This window comes from Bombina bombina, chromosome 5 (genome assembly GCF_027579735.1).
Source record: "Bombina bombina isolate aBomBom1 chromosome 5, aBomBom1.pri, whole genome shotgun sequence".
NCBI lineage: Eukaryota > Metazoa > Chordata > Amphibia > Anura > Bombinatoridae > Bombina > Bombina bombina.
Window position 1 is genome coordinate 362,023,206 of NC_069503.1, and position 14,375 is coordinate 362,037,580.

Below are 14,375 nucleotides of genomic sequence, written 5' to 3' on the forward strand. Positions count from 1 at the left end.
GGATGAAGATTTCTGCAAGGAGGATGATGATCTTAGCACTTTGTAACTAAGATCCACTGCTGTTCTCACAAGGGCTGAAGAGTACAGGAAAGCTTCAGTTGGGGGAACGGTTTGCAGGCTAAACTGCATTGAGGTATGTTCAGTCTATTTTTTTCTAGACAGACTGTGTTAATTCTAGAAAAGGCTGGCAATATCCCCATGAGGGAAGGGTAAGCTGTATTCAGACACTTAGTAGGAATTCTAGCTTGCATTAAGGGCTCATTAGTTACTGGTGACACTGATAGGAAAAAACGTTTTTGTTTATTTATAAAAAATGCAAATATAACGTTTTTTGAGGGACTTTAAGGGGTCATTGTGGCTTGTTTAAGGGTTTTTAACCCACATGGCTAGTTTAAGAAACACTCTGTTGTGTTTCTTTTAGGCCCCATAACATCGAGTGAGGTGGGAGGGGCCTATATTCACGCCTCAGTTGCACAGTTTCTTTTCCTCAGAGACATCCAACTGCTTCTCCAGAGGTTCCTACTGTGTTTGAGGGCTGTAAAGAAGTTTTTTCCCCACAATCGTTCCTAAAGGGCAGGTAGGCGCCACAGCAGAGCTGTGGCAAGGTGCTGAACATTTTTTTACCGTTTTTTGACGTTTTGTCAATCCGGTTTTTACATTAAGGGGTTAATTGTTTATTTGCATAGCTGTGCAAAGTTACTAAGGCTTTCTAATGCTACTGTAAAAAATTCGTTGAGTTTACTGCTTTTTTACACTGTTTTGCAGAGTTTGTGCAGCTTTTTTTCTCTTAAAGGAACAGTACCGTTTTTTTCTACGTGTTATTTGCTTTGATTAAAGTGTTTTCCAAGCTTGCTTGTTATATTACTAGCCTGTTTAACATGTCTGACACCAAGGAAAATCCTTGTTCAATGTGTTTAGAAGCCATTGTGGAACCCCCTCTCAGAATGTGTCCCACTTGCACTGATATGTCTATAAATTATAAAGAGCATATTTTTGCACTTAAAAATATTGCAATAGATGATTCTCAGACAGAAGAGAATGAGGGTTTACCATCTAGCTCTCCCCAAGTGTCACAACCAGTAGCGCCCGCACAAGTGACTCCAAGTACCTCTAGTGCGTCAAATTCATTTACTTTACAAGACAGATTCTGACATGACGGCCTTTAAATTTAAGCTTGAACACCTCCGCTTATTGCTCAGGGAGGTATTAGCGACTCTAGATGATTGTGACCCTATAGTGGTCCCAGAGAAATTGTGTAAAATGGACAAATACTTAGAGGTTCCTGTTTACACTGATGTTTTTCCAGTCCCTAAGAGGATTGTGAATATTGTTACTAAAGAGTGGGATAGACCAGGTATTCCGCTCGCTCCCCCTCCTGTTTTTAAGAAAATGTTTCCCATATCTGACACCATGTGGGACTCGTGGCAGATGGTCCCTAAGGTTAAGGGAGCTATTTCTACTCTTGCTAAGCGTACAACTATACCTATAGAAGACAGTTGTGCTTTCAAAGATCCTATGGATAAAAAATTAGAGGGTCTCCTGAAGAAAATTTTTGTTCATCAAGGTTTTCTTCTCCAACCTATTGCGTGCATTGTTCCTGTAACTACTGCAGCTGCTTTCTGGTTCGAGGCTCTAGAAGAGGCTCTTCAGATGGAGACTCCATTAGAGGATATTATGGATAGAATTAAGGCCCTTAAGTTGGCTAATTCTTTCATTACAGATGCCGCTTTCCAACTGGCTAAATTAGCGGCAAATAATTCAGGTTTTACCATTTTAGCACGCAGGGCGTTATGGCTTAAGTCCTGGTCTGCTGATGTGTCATCAAAATCTAAACTTATGAACATCCCTTTCAAAGGAAAGACTCTATTCAGGCCTGAACTGAAAGAGATTATTTCAGACATCACTGGAGGGAAAGGCCATGCCCTCCCTCAGGATAAAACAAATAAAATGAGGACCAAACAAAATAATTTTTGTTCCTTTTCGGAACTTCAAGGGTGGTCCCGCTTCAGCTTCCTCTGCTGCAAAGCAAGAGGGGAATTTTGCCCAATCCAAGTCAGTCTGGAGACCTAACCAGGCTTGGAACAAGGGTAAACAGGCCAAGAAGCCTGCAGCTGCCTCTAAGACAGCATGAAGGGGTATCCCCCGATCCGTGACCGGATCTAGTAGAGGGCAGACTCTCTCTCTCTCTTCGCTCAGGCTTGGGCAAGAGATGTTTACGATTCCTGGGCTTTAGAAATTGTGTCCCAGGGATATCTTCTGGACTTCAAAGACTCCCCCCAAGGGGGAGATTTCACATTTCTCAATTGTCTGCAAACCAGACAAAGAGAGAGGCGTTCTTATGCTGTGTAGAAGACCTACATACCATGGGAGTGATCCGCCCAGTTCCAAAAGAGGAATAAGGGCTAGGGTTTTACTCAAACCTGTTTGTGGTTCCCAAAAAAGAGGGAATTTTCAGACCAATCTTGGATCTCAAAATTCTAAACAAATTCCTCAGAGTACCATCATTCAAGATGGAGACTATTCTGACCATTCTACCAATGATCCAGGAGGGTCAATATATGACTACCGTGGACTTACAGGATGCGTATCTACACATCCCTATTCACAGAGACCATCATCAATTCCTCCGATTTGCCTTTCTGGACAGGCATTTCCAGTTTGTGGCCCTTCCCTTCGGGTTGGCCACGGCTCCCAGAATTTTCACAAAAGTTCTAGGGTCCCTTTTGGCGGTGCTAAGACCGCGGGGCATAGCAGTGGTGCCTTATCTAGACGACATCTTAATTCAGGCGTCGACTTTCCAACTAGCAAAGTCTCACACGGGCATTGTGTTGGCTTTTCTGAGATCTCACGGGTGGAAGGTGAACATAAAAAAGATTTCTCTCTTCCCTCTCACAAGAGTTTCCTTCCTAGGGACTCTGATAGACTCGGTAGAAATGAAAATATTTCTGACGGAGGTCAGAAAATCAAAACTCTTAACCACTTGCCCAGCTCTTCATTCCATTCCTCGGCCATCAGTGGCTCAGTGCATGGAGGTAATCGGGCTCATGGTAGCGGCAATGGACATAGTTCCTTTTGCCTGCCTACACCTCAGAGCACTGCAACTATGCATGCTCAAACAGTGGAATGGTAGATGTCCCAGACGTTCAAGCATTTAGTCAGGCCTTGGTCAGGATCAAGCCTGTATTTAAACCTGTTGGTCCACCATGGAGCCTAAACTTAGTTCTTAAAGTTCTTCAAGGGGTTCCGTTTGAACCTATGCATTCCATAGATATTAAGCTTCTATCTTGGAAAGTTTTGTTTTTAGTAGCTATCTCTTCAGCTCAAAGAGTTTCTGAGTTATCTGCTTTACAGTGTGACTCACCTTACCTTGTTTTCCATGCAGATAAGGTGGTTTTGCGTACCAAACCTGGGTTTCTTCCTAAGGTTGTTTCTAATAGGAATATCAATCAGGAGATTGTTGTTCCTTCCCTGTGTCCTAATCCTTCATCAAAGAAGGAACGTCTGTTACACAATTTTGATGTGGTTCATGCTTTAAAGTTCTACTTACAAGCAACTAAAGATTTCCGTCAAACATCTTCATTGTTTGTTGTTTATTATGGTAAACGGAGAGGTCAAAAGGCTACGGCTACCTCTCTTTCCTTTTGGCTGAAAAGCATCATCCATTTGGCTTATGAGACTGCTGGCCAGCAGCCTCCTGAAAGAATTACTGCTCATTCTACTAGAGCAGTGGCTTCCACATGGGCTTTTAAAAATGAGGCTTCTGTTGAACAGATTTGTAATGCGGCGACTTGGTCTTCGCTTCATACGTTTTCCAAATTTTACAAATTCGATACTTTTGCTTCTTCGGAGGCTATTTTTGGGAGAAAGGTTCTACAAGCAGTGGTGCCTTCCATTTAAGGTACCTGTCATGTCCCTCCCTTCATCCGTGTCCTAAAGCTTTGGTATTGGTATCCCACAAGTATGGATGAATCCGTATACTCGATACATCTTACAAGAGAAAACATAATTTATGCTTACCTGATAAATGTATTTCTCTTGTGATGTATCGAGTCCACGGCCCGCCCTGTTTATTAAGACAGGCAATATATTTTTATTTAAAAAACTTCAGTCACCACTGCACCCTATAGTTTCTCCTTTTTCTTCCTATCCTTCAGTCGAATGACTGGGGGGTGGAGCTAAGGGAGGAGCTATATAGACAGCTCTGCTGTGGGTGCTCTCTTTGCCACTTCTTGTAGGGAAGGAGAATATCCCACAAGTATGGATGAATCCGTGGACTCAATACATCACAAGAGAAATAAATTTATCAGGTAAGCATAAATTATGTTTTTAGCTACTAAAAGTATGTCGCAGGATGATTCTCAGTCAGAAGGTAATCAGGTGATGCCATCTAATTCTCCCCAAGTGTCACAACCATTAACGCCCGCACAAGTGACGCCAAGTACTTCTGGTGCGTCTAATTCTTTCACCCTGCAAGATATGGCCGCAGTTATGAATACTACCCTCACAGAGGTTTTATCTAAGTTGCCTGGGTTGCAGGGGAAGCGCAATAGGTCTGGTGTGAGAACAAACGCTGAGCCCTCTGACGCTTTATTAGCCATATCCGATGTACCCTCACAATGTTCTGAGTTGGGTGTGAGGGAGTCGCTGGCTGAGGGAGAGTTTTCTGATTCAGGAAATATGTTCCCTCAGACAGACTCAGATATGACGGCTTTCAAATTTAAACTAGAACACCTCCGCTTATTGCTGAGGGAGGTTTTAGCGACTCTGGATGATTGTGACCCTATTGTAGTTCCAGAGAAATTGTGTAAAATGGACAGATTCCAAGAGGTTCCTGCCTATACTGATGTTTTTCCGGTCCCTAAGAGGATTTCGGACATTGTTACTAAGGAGTGGGATAGACCAGGTATTCCGTTCGCTCCCCCTCCTACTTTTAAGAAAATGTTTCCCATATCAGACACCGTGCGGGACTTGTGGCAGACGGTCCCTAAGGTGGAGGGAGCTATTTCTACCCTGGCTAAGCATACAACTATACCTATTGAGGACAGTTGTGCTTTCAAAGATCCTATGGATAAAAAATTAGAGGGTCTCCTGAAGAAAATATTTGTTCATCAAGGTTTTCTTCTCCAACCTATAGTGTGCATTGTTCCTGTAACTACTGCAGCGTCCTTTTGGTTCGAGGCTCTGGAAGAGGCTCTTCAGGTTGAGACCCCATTAGATGATATTCTGGATAGAATTAGGGCTCTCAAGCTAGCTAATTCTTTCATTACAGATGCCGCTTTTCAACTGGCTAAATTAGCGGCGAAGAATTTGGGTTTTGCCATTTTAGCGCGTAGAGCGTTATGGCTTAAGTCCTGGTCTGCTGATGTGTCATCAAAAGCTAAGCTTTTAGCCATCCCTTTCAAGGGTAAGACCCTATTCGGGCCTGAACTGAAAGAGATCATTTCAGACATCACTGGAGGGGAAGGCCATGCCCTTCCTCAGGATAAGACGAATAATATGAGGACTAAACAAAATAATTTTCGTTCCTTTCGAAACTTCAAAGGTGGTCCCTCTACCTCTTCCCCTGCTGCAAAGCAAGAGGGGAATTTTGCTCAATCCAAGTCAGTCTGGAGACCTAACCAGACTTGGAACAAGGGTAAACAGGCCAAGAAGCCCGCTGCTGCCACCAAGACAGCATGAAGGGGTAGCCCCCGATCCGGGACTGGATCTAATAGGCGGCAGACTTTCTCTCTTTGCTCAGGCTTGGGCAGAAGACGTTCAGGACTCCTGGGCTTTAGAAATAGTAACCCAGGGGTATCTTCTAGATTTCAAAGATTCTCCCCTAAGGGGGAGATTCCATCTTTCTCAATTGTCTGTAAACCAGACAAAAAGAGAGGTGTTCTTACGCTGTGTAGAAGACCTATATACCATGGGAGTGATCTGCCCAGTTCCGAAAACAGAACAGGGCCAAGGGTTCTACTCCAATCTGTTTGTGGTTCCCAAAAAAGAGGGAACCTTCAGACCAATTTTGGATTTCAAGATCCTAAACAAATTCCTCAGAGTCCCATCCTTCAAGATGGAGACCATTCGGACTATTTTGCAGGTGATCCAGGAGGGTCAATATATGGCCACCGTGGACTTAAAAGATGCGTATCTACACATTCCTATCCACAAAGATCATCACCAGTTCCTCAGGTTCGCCTTTCTGGACAAGCATTACCAGTTTGTGGCTCTTCCCTTTGGGTTGGCCACGGCTCCCAGAATTTTCACAAAGGTGCTAGGGTCCCTTCTGGCGGTTCTAAGGCCGTGGGGCATAGCTGTGGTGCCTTATCCGGACGATATGTTAATCCAGGCATCGACTTACCAACTAGCGAAGTCTCCCACGGACATTGTATTTGCTTTTCTCACGGGTGGAAGGTGAACGTAAAAAAGAGTTCACTTATCCCTCTCACAAGATTTCCATTCCTGGGAACTCTGATAGATTCGGTAGACATGAAAAAAAATTCTGACGGAGGTCAGGAAATCAAAAATTGTATCTATCTGCCGAGCTCTTCATTCCATTCCTCGGCAGTCAGTGGCTCAGTGTATGGAGGTAATCGGCTTAATGGTAGCGGCAATAGACATAGTTCCGTTTGCTCGCTTGCATCTCAGACCACTGCAACTTTGCATGCTCAAACAGTGGAATGGGGATTATGCAGATTTATCTCCTCAGATAAATCTGGACCAAGAGACCAGAGACTCTCTTCTTTGGTGGTTGTCACAGGATCATCTGTCCAAGGGAATGTGCTTCTGGAGGCCAGCGTGGGTCATAGTGACGACGGACGCCAGCCTATTGGGCTGGGGTGCAGTCTGGAATTCCCTGAAAGCACAGGGTTTGTGGACTCAGGAGGAGGCTCTCCTCCCGATAAATATTCTAGAACTTAGAGCGATATTCAACGCGCTTCAGGCGTGGCCTCAGCTGGCGTCGGCCAGATTCATCAGATTCCAGACGGACAATATCACGACTGTAGCATATATCAATCATCAGGGGGGAACAAAGAGTTCTCTAGCGATGATAGAGGTTACCAAAATAATTTGATGGGCAGAGACTCACTATTGCCATCTATCAGCAATCTATATCCCAGGAGTGGAGAACTGGGAAGCGGATTTTCTAAGTCGTCAGACTTTTCATCCGGGGGAGTGGGAACTCTATCCGGAAGTGTTTGCACAATTGATTCGGCAATGGGGCACACCAGAATTGGATCTGATGGCGTCTCGTCAGAACGCCAAACTTCCTTGTTACGGGTCCAGGTCAAGGGATCCTCAGGCAGTACTGATAGATGCTCTAGCAGTACCCTGGTCGTTCAACCTGGCTTATGTGTTTCCACCATTTCCTTTCCTTCCTCATTTGATTGCCAGAATCAAACAGGAGAGATCTTAGGTGATTTTGATAGCACATGCGTGACCACGCAGGACTTGGTATGCTGACCTGGTGGACATGTCATCTCTTCCACCATGGACTCTGCCACTGAGACAGGACCTTCTGATTCAAGGTCCGTTCCAGCATCTAGTTTCTCTGCAGCTGACTGCTTGAAGATTGATTGCTTGATCTTATCCAAGCTGGGTTTCTCGGAGTCGGTCATAGATACCTTGCTTCAGGCTCAAAAGCCTGTCACCAGGAAAATTTATCATAAGATATGGCGTAAATATCTTTATTGGTGCGAATCCAAAGGCTACTCATGAAGTAAGATCAGGATTCCTAGGATTTTGTCCTTTCTCCAAGAAGGTTTGGAGAAGGGGCTATCTGCTAGTTCCTTAAAGGGACAAATATCTGCTTTGTCAATTCTACTGCACAAATGTCTGGCAGATGTTCCAGACGTTCAGTCGTTGTGTCAGGCTTTAGTTAGAATCAAGCCTGTGTTTAAACCTGTTACACCGCCATGGAGTTTGAATTTAGTTCTTAAAGTTCTTCAAGGGGTTCCGTTTGAACCTATGCATTCCATAGATATTAAGCTTCTATCTTGAAAAGTTCTGTTTTTAGTTGCTATCTTTTCGGCTCGAAGAGTTTCTGAACTATCTGCATTGCAATGCGACTCACCTTATCTTGTTTTCCATGCTGATAAGGTGGTTTTGCGTACCAAACCTGGATTCCTTCCTAAGGTTGTTTCTAATAAGAATATTAATCAGGAAATTGTTGTTCCTTCTCTGTGTCCTAATCCTTCCTCTAAGAAGGAGCGTCTATTGCACAACTTGGACGTGGTTCGTGCTTTGAAGTTTTACTTGCAAGCGACCAAAGATTTCCGTCAAACATCTTCTTTGTTTGTTGTCTATTCTGGAAAACGCAGAAGTCAAAAAGCTACGGCTACCTCTCTTGCCTTTTGGCTGAAAAGCATCATCCATTTGGCATACGAGACTGCTGGACAGCAGCCTCCTGGAAGAATTACAGCTCACTCTACTAGAGGGGTGGCTTCCACATGGGTTTTTAAAAATGATGCTTCTGTTGAAGAGATTTGTAAGGCTGCGACTTGGTTTTCGCTTCATACCTTTTCCAAATTTTACAGATTTGATACCTTTGCTTCTTCTGAGGCTATTTTTGGGAGAAAGTTCTTCAAGCAGTGGTGCCTTCTGTTTAACCATCTGTCTTTTCCCTCCCCTTCATCCGTGTCCTGTAGCTTTGGTATTGTATCCCACAAGTAAAGGATGAATCCGTGGACTCGTCTTACCTTTATAGAAGAAAAGTAGATTTATGCTTACCTGATAAATTGATTTCTTCTATGGTAAGACGAGTCCACGGCCCACCCTGTCATTTTAAGACAGATTATATTTTTTTGATTTAAACTTTAGTCACCTCTGCACCTCTGCTGTGGTGCTCTTTGCCACTTCCAGTTAGCAGGAGGATAATATCCCACAAGTAAAGGATGAATCCGTGGACTCGTCTTACCATAGAAGAAATCAATTTATCAGGTAAGCATAAACTTACTTATATATATATATATATATATATATATATATATATATAAGCCAAATATAGCTATACAGGTAAAATTAATTAACAAACAAATACTTTTCAAATCAATTAGCAAATACACAACAGCAAATAAGACAAGGTTCAACCATTAAATGGATTTGTAAAAGCTTTAAACTATACCAAGTTATAAAGACAATTCCAGATCGTAGTAATAAGTGAACAGTCAATATGCAAACCTGACTGCCACAGCGGCCCAGTGACTCATTACAGAACCTAGTACAAAAACTCAGAACACAGACTCAATTCACATGGCCAGAACACAAGCTTAAAACCCCACCCCACACACGGCCACTTAATACACTAGATATGCATAATTACAAGTACATAATAAAAAGACAATACAATAACACTCTCAATCTTGAAAAAGCAGTAAAAAAAAAATCTGCCAAATTTATTTTTTTCTTCATTTTCCGGCCCTCTTTCATGTGACAGATATCAGCCAATCACAGACTAGTATACATATAACCTATGAGCTTGTGCACATGCTCAGTATGAGCTGGTGCTGTAGAAAGTGTACATAATTTGTGCAACTTTGATAAGTGAAGTAAATTGGAAAGTGTCTTAATACTGCATGCTGTGGCCCATATTTATCAAGGTCTGGCGGACCTGATCTGATACTGCGGATCAGTTCCGCCAGACCTCGCTGAATACGGCGAGCAATACGCTCGCCGTATTCAGCATTGCACCAGCAGCTCACAAGAGCTGCTGGTGCAACACCGCCCTCTGCAGACTCACGGCCAATGGGCCGCCTACAGGGGGGTGTCAATCAACCCGATCGTACTTGATCGGGTTGATTTCCGGCGATGTCTGTCCGCCTGCTCAGAGCAGGCGGACAGGTTATGGAGCAGCAGTCTTTGTGACCGCTGCTTCATAACTGCTGTTTCTGGCGAGTCTGCAGGCTCGCCAGAAACACGGGGCATCAAGCTCCATACGGAGCTTGATAAATATGCCCCTGTATCTGAATCATGAAAGTTTATTTTGACTTTAGTGTCTCACAGCAAAACTGAATGCAGTAAATCTCCAAAGGTTTCTTAAAAGCACAGTATCTCTTAATATAAAAGACACAGAAATCACAACTCCAACAAAATCCAAGTTTTGGGTGTGTTAAAATATTTTAGTAAAATGTTTTAACCAACCAGATTGTGTTTTATGTCTTGTGCAAGATTAAGATAATGTACCCTGGGCTATTGATTGATCTTTAATATGCATTATAGAAATGTTGTCCTACAGAGCAAATGTACAAAGATTTTTAGAGTTATCTCACACTTTTACTGAATCAGTTCCATTGGATAAAACTGATTATTTTAAAATTTGTATTGAATATTATGAATCCTAATGTAAGAAAATCCATTATAACGATAAAACTTAATATTTAACATATTTGTCTCTCTGTTTATTATACCAACCTACAACGTTTGTTATTACAGCTTGTGTAAATGTTTTGCAGTTGGTGAGATCTCAATTGAAACTGACAGTTAACATGGTCACCTGATTCATGGCAAATGAGCTGAGATTGTCAACTCATTTCACACTGAGTCATTACCAACTGACACTGATGACTGTCATTCAAAGTGGTGTCTTTAGGGACCACGTATAGGTGGGACAGACGGTCAAAAGGAGAGTGGGCACTAATACTTGTCAATGCAAAATACCTACTAATGAAGTAACAAATCATTCACACACACACACATATATATATATATATATGTGTGTGTGTGTGTGTGATATATGTCCAAAAAGCTGGCACTTGATTTTCTTATAAAAATGACCTTTTATTAAACATGTTATATATCAAGGCCTTCGTTTTTTAACATGTTTAAAAGGACATTAAACACTTTGAGATTTAATATAACATTTTTCAGAATAATCTTTTGTTTAAATGCATCACTCTATATAGCATTTGTTTAGTGTTTAATGTCCCTTTAACAATAGTTAACAATCTAGTTTGTGCACCTGACTTGGATTGTGTGTGTGTTTACATACAGAGGTGAGAAAACATCACTATAGTACGAGGGAGGCTCATTGTTGGGGCACTCAGGGGGGCCACTCACCCCCAGAGAAGCATATATTCACTCCCATGATTACACATAGAGATATCTGGGGAAATTATATCATAGAAACATAGAATTTGAAGGTAAATAAGAACCAAAAAGGTCCATCAAGTCTATCCATATTACATGTTACTTTTTTCTTAGGATAGCCTTATGCATGCCCTAAGAAAAAAGTATTGTGACAGTTGCCTATGTAAATTAACTCCTTAACATGCTCAAGAAATAATTTATATGTATGAAACTTTTTTTACAGTGTCTATGCATGAAGCACATTAAATACATCACCTGTACTGCTTATTTAATACAGCACTTTATATATACATAGGCCTAGATTTGGAGTTTGGCGGTAGCCGTGAAAACCAGCGTTAGAGGCTCCTAACGCTGGTTTTAGGCTACCGCCGGTATTTGGAGTCACTCAAAATAGGGTCTAACGCTCACTTTCCAGCCGCGACTTTTCTATACCGCAGATCCCCTTACGTAAATTGCGTATCCTATCTTTTCAATGGGATTTTTATAACTCCGGTATTTAGAGTCGTTTCTGAAGTGAGCGTTAGACATCTAACAAAACTCCAGCCGCAGGAAAAAAGTCAGTAGTTAAGAGCTTTCTGGGCTAACGCCGGTTTATAAAGCTCTTAACTACTGTGCTCTAAAGTACACTAACACCCATAAACTACCTATGTACCCCTAAACCGAGGTCCCCCCACATCGCCGACACTCGAAAAAATTTTTTTTAACCCCTAATCTGCCGACCGCCACCTACGTTATACTTATGTACCCCTAATCTGCTGCCCCTAACACCGCCGACCTCTGTATTATATTTATTAACCCCTAACCTGCCCCCCACAACGTCGCCTCCACCTGCCTACACTTATTAACCCCTAATCTGCCGACCGCAAAGCGCCGCCACCTACGTTATCCTTATGTACCCCTAATCTGCTGCCCCTAACACCGCCGACCCCTATATTATATTTATTAACCCCTAATCTGCCCCCCACAACGTCGCCTCCACCTGCCTACACTTATTAATCCCTAATCTGCCGACCGGACCTGAGCGCTACTATAATAAAGTTATTAACCCCTAATCCGCCTCACTAACCCTATAATAAATAGTATTAACCCCTAATCTGCCCTCCCTAACATCGCCGACACCTAACTTCAATTATTAACCCCTAATCTGCCGACCGAATCTCGCCGCTATTTTAATAAATGTATTAACCCCTAAAGCTAAGTCTAACCCTAATACTAACACCCCCCTAAGTTAAATATAATTTAAATCTAACGAAATTAATAAACTCTTATTAAATAAATTATTCCTATTTAAAGCTAAATACTTACCTGTAAAATAAATCCTAATATAGCTACAATATAAATTATAATTATATTATAGCTATTTTAGGATTAATATTTATTTTACAGGTAACTTTGTATTTATTTTAACCATGTACAATAGCTATTAAATAGTTAAGAACTATTTAATAGCTAAAATAGCTAAAATAATTACAAATTTACCTGTAAAAGAAATCCTAACCTAAGTTACAATTAAACCTAACACTAGACTATCAATAAATTAATTAAATAAACTACCTACAATTATCTACAATTAACCTAACACTACACTATCAATACATTAATTAAATACAATTGCTACAAATAAATACAATTAAATAAACTAGCTAAAGTACAAAAAATAAAAAAGAACTAAGTTACAAAAAATAAAAAAATATTTACAAACATAAGAAAAATATTACAACAATTTTAAACTAATTACACCTACTCTAAGCCCCCCAATAAAATAACAAAGCCCCCCAAAATAAAAAAATGCCCTACCCTATTCTAAATTACTAAAGTTCAAAGCTCTTTTACCTTACCAGCCCTGAACAGGGCCCTTTGCGGGGCATGCCCCAAGAAATACAGCTCTTTTGCCTGTAAAAAAAAACATACAATACCCAAGCCCCCCAACATTACAACCCACCACCCACATACCCCTAATCTAACCCAAACCCCCCTTAAATAAACCTAACACTAAGCCCCTGAAGATCATCCTACCTTGTCTTCACCTCACCGGGTATCACACCGATCCATCCAGAAGAGCTCCTCCGATGTCCTGATCCAAGCCCAAGCGGGGGGCTGAAGAGGTCCATAATCCGGCTGAAGTCTTCATCCAAGCGGGGCAGAAGAGGTCTTCCATACGATTGAAGTCTTCATCCAAGCGGCATCCATCCGGAGCGAAGCGGCAGCATCCTGAAGACCTCCACCGCGGAACATCCATCCTGGCCGACGACTGAACGACGAATGACGGTTCCTTTAAATGACGTCATCCAAGATGGCGTCCCTCGAATTCCGATTGGCTGATAGGATTCTATCAGCCAATCGGAATTAAGGTAGGAATATTCTGATTGGCTGATGGAATCAGCCAATCAGAATCAAGTTCAATCCGATTGGCTGATCTGATCAGCCAATCAGATTGAGCTCGCATTCTATTGGCTGTTCCGATCAGCCAATAGAATGCAAGCTCAATCTGATTGGCTTTGAACTTTAGTAATTTAGAATAGGGTAGGGCATTTTTTTATTTTGGGGGGCTTTGTTATTTTATTAGGGGGCTTAGAGTAGGTGTAATTAGTTTAAAATTGTTGTAATATTTTTCTTATGTTTGTAAATATTTTTTTATTTTTTGTAACTTAGTTCTTTTTTATTTTTTGTACTTTAGCTAGTTTATTTAATTGTATTTATTTGTAGCAATTGTATTTATTTAATTTATTGATAGTGTAGTGTTAGGTTAATTGTAGGTAATTGTAGGTAGTTTATTTAATTAATTTATTGATAGTCTAGTGTTTATTTGTAACTTAGGTTAGGATTTCTTTTACAGGTAAATTTGTAATTATTTTAACTATTTTAGCTATTAAATAGTTCTTAACTATTTAATAGCTATTGTACCTGGTTAAAATAAATACAAAGTTACCTGTAAAATAAATATAAATCCTAAAATAGCTATAATATAGTTATAATTTATATTGTAGCTATATTAGGATTTATTTTACAGGTAAGTATTTAGCTTTAAATAGGAATAATTTATTTAATAAGAGTTAATTAATTTCGTTAGATTTAAATTATATTTAATTTAGGGGGGTGTTAGTGTTAGGTTTAGACTTAGCTTTAGGGGTTAATACATTTATTAGAATAGCGGTGAGCTCCGGTCGGCAGATTAGGGGTTAATGTTTGAAGTTAGGTGTCGGCGATGTTAGGGAGGGCAGATTAGGGGTTAATACTATTTATGATAGGGTTAGTGAGGCGGATTAGGGGTTAATAACTTTATTATAGTAGCGCTCAGGTCCGGTCGG